This window comes from Carassius auratus, chromosome 50, assembly GCF_003368295.1.
Source record: "Carassius auratus strain Wakin chromosome 50, ASM336829v1, whole genome shotgun sequence".
Classification (NCBI taxonomy): Eukaryota; Metazoa; Chordata; class Actinopteri; order Cypriniformes; family Cyprinidae; genus Carassius; species Carassius auratus.
Genome location: NC_039292.1, coordinates 3,663,197 through 3,673,781, shown reverse-complemented (window position 1 = coordinate 3,673,781; position 10,585 = coordinate 3,663,197). Strand labels below are relative to the sequence as shown.

Sequence of the window (10,585 nt, the reverse complement as noted above, 5' to 3'; positions counted from 1 at the left end):
CCCTTAAAGTCATCTTTCCCTAACTTTCGATCTTCCTGCAACTTGTGTGAATTTGTGAGTGCATGTGTTTATGTGTTAGATTAGTTTATATATCTTAGATTTATCTAATAAAGCCTTATTCATATTGAAAAGAGAAGTATCTTGTGTTTTGTGATTACAAGTTAATGTCTTAAACTGCCGATCGTGTTACTGTGCTAATTCATAGTGTTTTCACCATAGTTTGGATATTAATATCCAGCGCAGATTTGATGTTAAACGGCTCGTTCAGTAAATCGCAGGGCGTCTCAGTGATCAGCCATGAAACAGTGATTCTGTTCAAATTCCCTTTAAAATCTTAAATGATTCCCTTTGAGCTAAATTGACCTTTTTCCCTTACAGAACTAACAAATATTGCTACAAGTGTGTTTGCAACATATAATAATTGCTGTTAATAATGTTCATCATCTGGTTGACTATGTCTTGTATTAATTTTTCAGAAAATTCCTGTCATATGTGCACAAACTGACAGTCACCACTGTTAAGCTACTACTAAATATTTTCTGTAAAGTTGCTTTGCAATGGCTTGTATCGTAAAAAGGGCTATACAAATAAACTTTAACTTAAGTATAAATGTAAGTTTTTTTATACATTTCAGTTTAAACAAAATATCTTCTATTTATAATTCAAGATTAACAAATGTTTAAATTGATTAAATGCATTGTTATATTTACAGAAATAATATCAGTTTCATTGTTATTTATAAGTCCCTCAGATTTATGTGTTCTGCTGTTGTTCAGGATGTTCAGAGCTCTTCTGAATGATTGAGATCCCATCCATATCCAGCTCCACTGAATGAACACTGAAGAAACCAACGCCCTGCAAAACATCAGCAAGACCAACAATATTCATAAAATACATTTTACTTTCACCATTTTTTTTTCAGTTTTTTAATGTTTAATTTAAAAGTTAAAAGCTAAAAAGCTTTAGATATTCAGCCAATCACAACGCATTGGACAGATGGCCAATCAGCATAGACTGATGAGCTTTGTAAACAACAAATCGTTTCAGAAGGAGGGTCATAGAGGAGAAACAATAATTTACAGTATGTGGAGAATAATGTGTCTTTTAACTTTAAAGCGCATTAACACATTGCATTGCACAAAATAATTTTCTTTTTAGCAGCATCATATGACCCCTTTAATCCCCCCTCAATCACATGTTTTCTATGCAATATTGCGTTCATAATGAGATGATTCATGCAGATGATGCATGCAGATGATTCAAATGTAATATTGTGTCAGTGTAAGTGTTTTTATTAATGCCATTAATGGTTTTATTAGTACAGTGCATAGCACTAGTCAACTAAATGAATGTAACATGGCAAAGATGAATGCAGTTTTTGAATTTGACTGTAAGGGAAATGTAATTTAGGAATTTCTGTGGTCTAATGAGATATTGTATTTCATGTTCTTGTTCATGATAAAATTTTATTTTATAGCTGTAATTTATAGCATTTACAAGATGACCCGTTGAATTCATTTTGGGAGCGCTGACTGATGAATGTATTTTTAGTCCAGTGCCTGTATATAAGATTATTGAGTTCAGAGGGAGGGAGTGTCACATGGACTACTTTGATGATGTTTTTCTTCCCTTTCTGGACATGGACAGTATACCGTACACACAGTTTCAATGGAGGGACTGAGAGCTCTCGGACTAAATCTAAAATATCTTAAACTGTGTCCTGAAGATGAACAGAGGTCTTACGGGGTATGGAACTACATGAGGGTAAGTTATTAATGACATCATTTTGATTTTTGGGTGTACAATCCCTTTAACCATGCTGTGTGTTTTCAACAGTTTCAATATGAAAAATAACTTTTATATTGATTCAATGGATTTATTACATTTTGGGGGAAAAAATAATAATAACATTTTTTAATAAATCTTTGAAAATCTAAATCTGGATTTGAATTTTTAATGTTATTACTACCTAAAGATGCTATGTGAAAGTTTGAAACATAAAATAATAACTTTACCACTTTCTTGGGAAAAATGGATTTATAGAATTTTGGAACCCAGCTCTTCATATATATATATATATATATATATATATATATATATATATATATATATATATATATATATATATATAAAATGTCAGTTTAGAAAGGGTTAAACACATTCTTCTTCAACTGTTCTCATTCTTGAGTGACTCACCTGTATGTTTGTGAGAATGTCTCTCACTGCTTCCTTCTGCTGCGGCTCACGTGTGAGTAAGAACAGGAATCCTCCTCCTCCTGCTCCTGCCAGACTCTGTCCTAAACTCAGCGGCTGAAGTGTGTTCATCATGGATCTCACTGCCGCTGGCTCACAGCCTGGAGCCATCAGCTTCTTCTGCTGCCAGTATGTGTTCATACACTCCCCGAATCTGACGAGAGATCCTGAGAGAAACAAAACCAAATAAAAGAGTCAATTAAAATCAGGTATATATGTGTGTGTGTGTGTGTGTGTGTGTGTGTCTCACCATGTCTGCAGGCTTCAGCACACTCCTCTGCATTGGTCACCAGCTGCTCTGTGTTCTGTACGATGGAGGGTAAACGTGCATACCAGCTCCTCACCACGTCCTGCACACACACAGTGATCCAGTGAAAACACAGCACAGTGTTCATGAAGTCTGACCGTCTCCATCAGCCGCTCATACCTGCAACAGGTTCCGTGCTAAACATGTCTTTCCAGTGTAAACCAGAAGAAGATGCTGCTGAAGGACAGACAGGAAGTCTGGAGTCAGAGAGAGCTGTTCTACTTCCACTCTCAGCGGTAACTGAGCTGCAGATCGAGCCAGTTTCACTCCTCCAAACAGCCCACCAACCTGGTCCTGCCATCCTCCACCTGAAACACAGCAACAAATATAGAAACTCCCTTCAAATTCAGTTTGTTAAAAAACATTATATGCTTGGTAGAGTTTGCAGGCCAGTGAAACTCTATATTCCTCTAGAAGGGAAGCAATTCAGCCCATTATGAGAATGACAGCATCTCTCGTACCGGTGGTGAGTATCTGCTCCAGGTAAAGAACATCATGAATGAGAGAGATTGTGCTGAAGCTTCGTCCCGTGCATCTATACACTGCTGCAAGAGCTGCACCTGCCAGAATACTGCTGGTGCCTTGAAATACATACACATATACACTTAAATTACATATACATATATATATACATATATACATATATATATATACATATATACATATATATATATATATATATACTTTTATGACTTTTATAATAAACCATTTTTTTTATTATTAGTATTAATATAATTACGTGTAAATATATAATTAATAATAAATAAGCTAGATGCCATTATACATTACTGTTACTTCTTCTGTTCTTTCTTGCGCACATTTTTTTACTATTCATACAGGAGGTATTTTATGTCAATCCAAATAACTATTATTTCACATTTAACACAGTGCTGGTTTAATCATGTATCAGATTCAGTCATATTCAATGAAAAGTAATTTACTTACCAAGACCAGAACCATGAGGCAAAGACGACCAGCTGTGGATCTCCAGTCCACCGCCCCAGTGCTTTAACAACTGCTCTTTCAGAGAGACAGGAGACGATACACACACCAGCTCACTGCACACACACACGGCTTTTAGCAAGGCACCTACAACACAAACACATGCTTAAAATATTTACACATATTTGTACATGTACTGTATGTTCAACATAGGAACATTAGCTAAAACAGAGTGTGTTCCATCCCACTGAATGTCAGTTGTGTGCCCCACAGTGTGTTCTTCACCTGGAGCGTGAGGCTGGCAGTAGTCTTCCAGGTCAGTAAGATCCTCACAGAGTGTTTCTGTGGAGATGCTGCAGGCCGGGTCACCGCTGGTACTGACCAACAGCAGATGAGGCTCTGGAACACGTCGAACCCGAGCTCCAATCGGCCGTTTTCCATCCACTCTGATGGCCACATTGATTACCAGTCCACCATGTTCAAACGCTATAGGAGGAGTGTCACTCCAGCCTCCTGATGACAGATTCATACACACTTTCACCATACACTGAGGAAGACCCTAGAAAATCTAAACAGTTTTGTGTTAAAGCTTTGGTTTGATGTGGACAGGGAATTAAATGAAGAATGTGTCAATTCTAGTCCATAAAAGATCATTTATATATAAGCTAAATGCATCTGGGGTTTGGGGTCAGGAAGATTTTTAAAATGTTTCTGAAAGAAGTCATTTATGTCACAGAGACTGCATTTATTTGATCAAACATACAGCAAACAGTAAAACTGAAATATTGTAAAATATAATTAAAATTTTAAATAACTTTTCTATTTGAATATATTTTAAAACATAATTTATTCATGTGACGCAAAGCATTATTTTCAGGATAATTACTCCAGTTTTTAATGTGAAATTAATATATCAACTGATTTGATGATCAAAAAACATTTACTGTTTATTAATGCTACAAACCGTTGTGCTGCTTATTGTTTTTGTGAAAACTGTTTTTTTTTTTCAGAATTTTGTGATTAATAGAAATCTTAAAAGAACAGCTTTCATTTGAAATAGAAATATTTTATAATAAACGTCTTTACTGTCACTTTTTATCAACTCTGAATTGTTGTCACTTTTGAATTCAAGAACTGAAGTGCAATTTATTTCAGTTAAACTCTGAATGCCATACAGAATCGTCAAACATAAAAACAGAACTCTCTGATTAACTGAAATGGAGAATGCTGTTCTCACCTGACAGATCCAGTCGAGCAGGACACTCCACTTCCTGCCACTCGCCCAAGGGCGGCATCTCTCCTTGACCAATAAACACACTCTCGTGCTGACATCACTGCCTTCCGCAGCAGTATCTGTCCCGCCCCCTCATAATGCCTGGCAGCTCTCACCAACAAATCTGGTCTTTAGACAACAATGACAAATCAGATATTCTCACTTTGCAGCTCTCAGATTCATGCAGTTTTTAAGTTCTGACCTGCTGAGCCAGTGCTTTCTTTGATTGGCCAGTTCTTGGACACCTGCAGGTAAGTTTCCATCCTCTAGGAGCTTAAAAGCAGGGGCCCATGATGGATTCGCTGCTGGTCCACTGCGCAAACCACCTTTACCCTCACCAGCCAGACAGCCGAGGACATCAGCGATGCAAGCGAGACAACGTGCAGCTACTCCCAGATCCCCACTGCTGCCTGCAGCCACTGAGACAACAGTCAAACCATCAGTATCTTCAAACTCAACATATCCAAACCATTCCTCATCTTTCACTCCTCACCTGAGTCCAGCACCTGCAGTAGCTCCTCCTGCTGGCCGGCCAGCGCCGCTGCTCTGAAGAATGGCAGTAGACTGAGATCTGTGTGGCCTTGTAGAGCGTCCACTGCCCTTCTTCGGCCCACATTGAAGAACAGATCTTCTCTCCAGCGCAGCTCCGTCTGCTGGTCCGTCAGGACGAGAATATCTCTGAGCGAGAGTCTCCAGGCTTCCCTCCAGCTGTCCAGCCCACCAGCACCACCCAGGAGCCAACAGACACCCTCCAGTCCAACGGGTCCTGAACGTGGCATGAACACTGGGAACAATCGGGCGTCCAGCAAACAGCATGACTCAGTCCTCTCAGCTCCCCAAAGGTACTGAGGCCTTTAACACACACACATATATATGTTAGACACATTACATCCAACTATGACAGTCTCAATCTGAGCAAAACATGCAAAAAATGAACCGTGAAGTCACTTAGCCAGCCTCTTCCTGTAAAAGCAGGTGGCTTTTGGATACATTCATCTTAAAAAAAAGAGCAAATATTAATTCAAAAGTCTGATAGTGTGACGTATGAACGTAGAAGTTTCTTACTGTATTCCTGTCCGACTATAAAAATCATTCCATTTTTGATTAAGGAATGATGCACTGACATCATCAGTGCAGGCCTGGGTGGAAATAGCATATACAATATACAAGATTAGCATACATATTCATATTTATATTGTTCTTCATAAAAATATAAGGGAACTTACTCTTTCATAAGTTGCTTTAGATAAAAGTGTCTGCTAAATGAATAAATAAAAATGCAAATGTAAGGAACGGGCTCTAAACTTACCTCTAAATTGTCATGGGCTCCAAAAGCTGTGTACACGGTTAACATTAACTCTCCCAGCATCACTCGATGACCCTGAATGATGATGTCACTAGACAGGGGTAGACGTTGCATGCAGGATGATGAGGTCAAATCAAGCCCAGACAACAAGCACCCAGAATGCACCTGGACTGGACCCTGCAATTGACAAAAATATATTACTTTTGCAATAATTCTACTGAACTGTAAAATAAAAACATTAATTTTCAGGTTGGAAAATATGGAAATCTGTATAAATACAAAAAGATCACATTCTTGATTATTACTTATAAGATTTACTTAAAATAAACATGAACTATTCACAACCTATTTTACTTCATTAATGTGACATTTCATATTGAAAAAGAATTGTGGTAAAATAAATAGTGTCTGTTTTGATTTCATATCTTTAGATTATTTAAGGCTCTCCAGACCTGTAGGTGGCAGTGCTGCACAACAGCTCCTGTTGATACACAAACTTCTCCTTCCAGCACGCTATTTATCACTCTGCTGCCTTCTGCCACAGACTTCACATCCTTTAAAACAGAAATTATATTGCATAAGAAAAGTTAAAATAACAGACTTTAATAAAAACTAAAAATCCCACCTGAATATGAATTTCCTACCTGAATATGAGAGAGAATTATTGTCTGTGTTCCGGTTTCTGTCAGACGAATGACATGCTCTCGACCTGACTGAGTCAAATAATCATAGCGACCATCCTGAACATACACTAGGAACAGACAAAAGTTATATTCAGGATAACATACTACTCTATACTTACTACTTTATATTGCAATATTACAGTATGCATACTTCAGGAAGTATACAGATTTTCAGTATGCATGGAAAACCTACTTTTAACCAAATACTGCATATAGTATATAAAGAATACAAAAGTGCACATATCATTTAAAAAGTATAAAAGAGTACATTGCATATAAACTGTATTAATAGTTTCACAATTTTTTTTAAATAGTATGCAATGTCCAATATATGCCATACAGTATTCAGTAGACTAGTATTCCATTCCCAAACAGACTTACGGTATGTGCACACAAAATATGAATTTAATTATTTGCATGAACAGATTACATATGAAATCAATGCAAATACTAAAACAGATGCAAATCTGCAGTGAAATTACACAAATTGTGTGATACAATTGCTGCAAACGTGTGATATTCACCTCAATTGCATTTTCTACACAAGCTGAAAATTTTTTACTTGAGCGGAATATTTGCATGATGCGTTGTCATTCATGCCAATTAGTGAAGAGCTTATTGATACGTCTGCTTTCACATTTCCACAACAGGTACAGAGCAGCAATAGTAAACCACTATGTTTTTATTCGTGACATGAAAAACATCCCGCGAGTAACTTGATGTGAATATTTCACTTTTGGTGTGCACAAACCATTAGTTTCTCACATGCACACACATTTAGAAACATATTTACTTTCATACAAATGTTTTTTTTAAATATATATATATGAAATCTAGGTAAATAATAGTGTAAGTGTACACATAGAGATGGAGTGTCCCCTGAGGGTCCTCCACAGTACAGCACGACCGCTCCTCACTACTCCCCCCTGAGGTCCGGAGGGTGAAGTGCAGCCTGTTCTCTCTCCATTGATGAATTCCTGCTCTGTCAGGTCAGAGCAAAGGCACATCAGAATATCCAGAAAGAGAGATATCTGCAAGAAAGAGCAAGAAAAATGAGAGGGAGAGACCGGTCGGAGAAAAAGAACTGTTGTGTGTGATTTTACCTCAAGTGGTGGAGCTCCCGAATCCATGCCAAGATACGTACAGCCGTCCAACGGTGACGAAACATGAGTCTGTAGGAGTTTCTCTGCAACAGTCCTGGAAAAAAACACTGGTCCGGACACCTGAACACCACAGAGACACTTTTAGGAAGCATTACAAAAACAATTCAACATTTAATCAAGACATCCAATGCATCTTTAAATAAAGTAAATATATAATTTGTTAGTACATACATATATCTCAACGGACATACCAGAGGTACTTTCCCATCAGGCAGTGCAGCACAGCTGATTTTCTCCTTTGAGCCCTTATAGATAATGTTACACACTCTGGACTGTAACAGCAAGAATTAAACATTTTAAGAAAGTGGTATGCAAATGAATAATTTAAAAAGAAATCCCCATAATGTCAAATAACGCACCTCTGCATCAGTGAGATAGATGCCATGATTAACAGCAAAACTAATGTCACCTGGCAACGCCACAACCCGAACCCCAGAGAACCCGTCCCATGAAATTACTGTAGAGAAAAAATGTATACAATTAAAAAAATGCAAATGCTTTTGAGATCATTTGTTTGTGCATTAGATGTGTGAATATTAACTCACATTGTCGTGTTGGAATATTCAGGATCATATCAGTGCCACACACCCAAACTCCAGGCGGAGAACCAGCACAAATCTGAAACAATGGGATGTTTCACTAAATGTGCATTTGGATAATAATGCTCTCGCCTCACTGTATTACATATTAATATATATAGAGTGGTGTATGAATTAATTTACATTTATGTGTGCATAACTGTGTGTTCCGCTCACCTTTGTGGACAGACAGTCCAACAGCAGGTCTAAACAGCACACAGCTCCTTCTACATCATCTGATCTCTGTACGGGCATCCAGCAGAAAGCCCTGCTGCAGGCGTCCCATGGGAAATCTCTGCCCTGAAAACACACATACAGTACACCTACTAGCACGTTTGAGAATCATTTTCATCTAAAATGCTTCTTTTTAATATTATTAGTATTACAGACCGTGTGAAGGATGAGAATGTGAGCTTCAACCAGAACATCTGCATTCACCACCTAAACACAAACACACACATTTAAGGGCGTTCACGTATGTTTTAAGATCCTTATGTAATCAAGTAAAGAGAAAACTGTATTCTGGTCATTTATCATGAACATAGAAATATTAGTGCTGAATAAGGGATATGAATTATACATTTATACAGCTGAATTTTCAGTAGCCATTATCTCAGTATTTAGTGTCACTTGATCCCTCAGAAAACATTTAAAAAAAAGAATAATACTTTTATTCAGCAAGTATGATCTAAATTAATTGAAAGTGACCGTAAAGACGGCTATAATGTTAAAAAACATGTCTTTTTTTTTTTTACGAATTTTGTTCATTGAACTTACTACTCATCAAAAAATCCTTAAAAAGTATCACCTTTCCACAAATTACTAATGTTAAAAAAATAATATCATTAATTAAAACACTAAATAGTACAATATTTTCAACTGAGCAGTGAATCAGCATACATGTATAAGAATGATTTCTGAAGGGTCATGTGACACTGAGAACTGAAATGATGCTGGAAATTCAGATTTGTCATCACAGGAATAAATTCAATTTAAAAAAATATTAATTTAGAAAAAAGCTATTTTAAACTGTTATACTATTTCACAATATTAATGACCAAATAATTTGACCAAATAAATGCAGCCTTGGTGAGCATAAGAGACTTCTTTCAAAAACATATATTTTTAAATCATTTCAAACTTTGGATCAGAAGTATACATTTTTAAAGATCTTTATTTTATCTCATTTTGGTCCTTTACGCTCAAGAAATCCCTTTACGATTGCTCTCCAATCCTTAACCATCTGTACACACACAGAGCCCTCTATTGTAAGGTGAAGCTCACGCTGTATCCAGCTCTGGCGCTCAGGTGCTCTGCAGCCACCAGCAGGGCGTTCAGTGTGGCCCCGCCGCTGCCCAGACGGGTGTGAGGGTCAGGAACGGTCAGCAGCAGGGCATCCGCTGGGAGAAGACCACGCTTCTGACGCACCTCCAGCTCTGAAACACACACAAACCTCCATGAGATTTACCTGCACCTGGTATGGAGGTCTAGTAATGTAAGGTAGACCCTTACAGTTCAGCACTGTGCTGGTTCCATGGTATTTTGATGTCATCAGATGGAAATACCATGGTTCTTTATTGCGCATAAATTTTTGTACCCCTGACACTTAATACAAAGATACTTTCAAAAGGCTAGAACTAGAACTTTTATGTAATAGTCTGTATATTATATTATAGTACATCATTTTCATGACGTTTCAAGGCAGCCCAAATGGATTCAATAAAAACTCAAAGAAAACAATATTTAAAGAACGTTAACGTAGATAAACGCACAGACACAGGATGTAAATAAATCATGAACTCACCTCTCTGGAAGGCATAAACACTGTCTTTATGTTGGCATGTGAGCACGATAACGGTCCACTTCAGCAATCCATCATCTGCCATCCTGGCGTGCTTTATTTCTTATTATGAGAGCAACAAACACGAGTGCAAAGAGCAGAAGCGAACAGCGCCCGGATCCGATTTATTCGCCATCTATCAATGGATTATAACTCAAGCTAATCGTCAATTACCCCATTCTTGTTATAGAACCCCAAAACCGTGAATGTAACACTTCCGGACTACAAACTAACCTCTGG

The 10,585-nt window shown here is 37.5% G+C and overlaps 1 pseudogene; it reads right to left on the bottom strand.

Moving 5' to 3' along the window:
• Positions 1-752: 752 nt before the first annotated feature.
• LOC113066681 (L-fucose kinase-like) lies at positions 753-10,429 on the bottom strand (annotated as a pseudogene).
• Between the last annotated feature and the right edge of the window lie 156 nt (positions 10,430-10,585).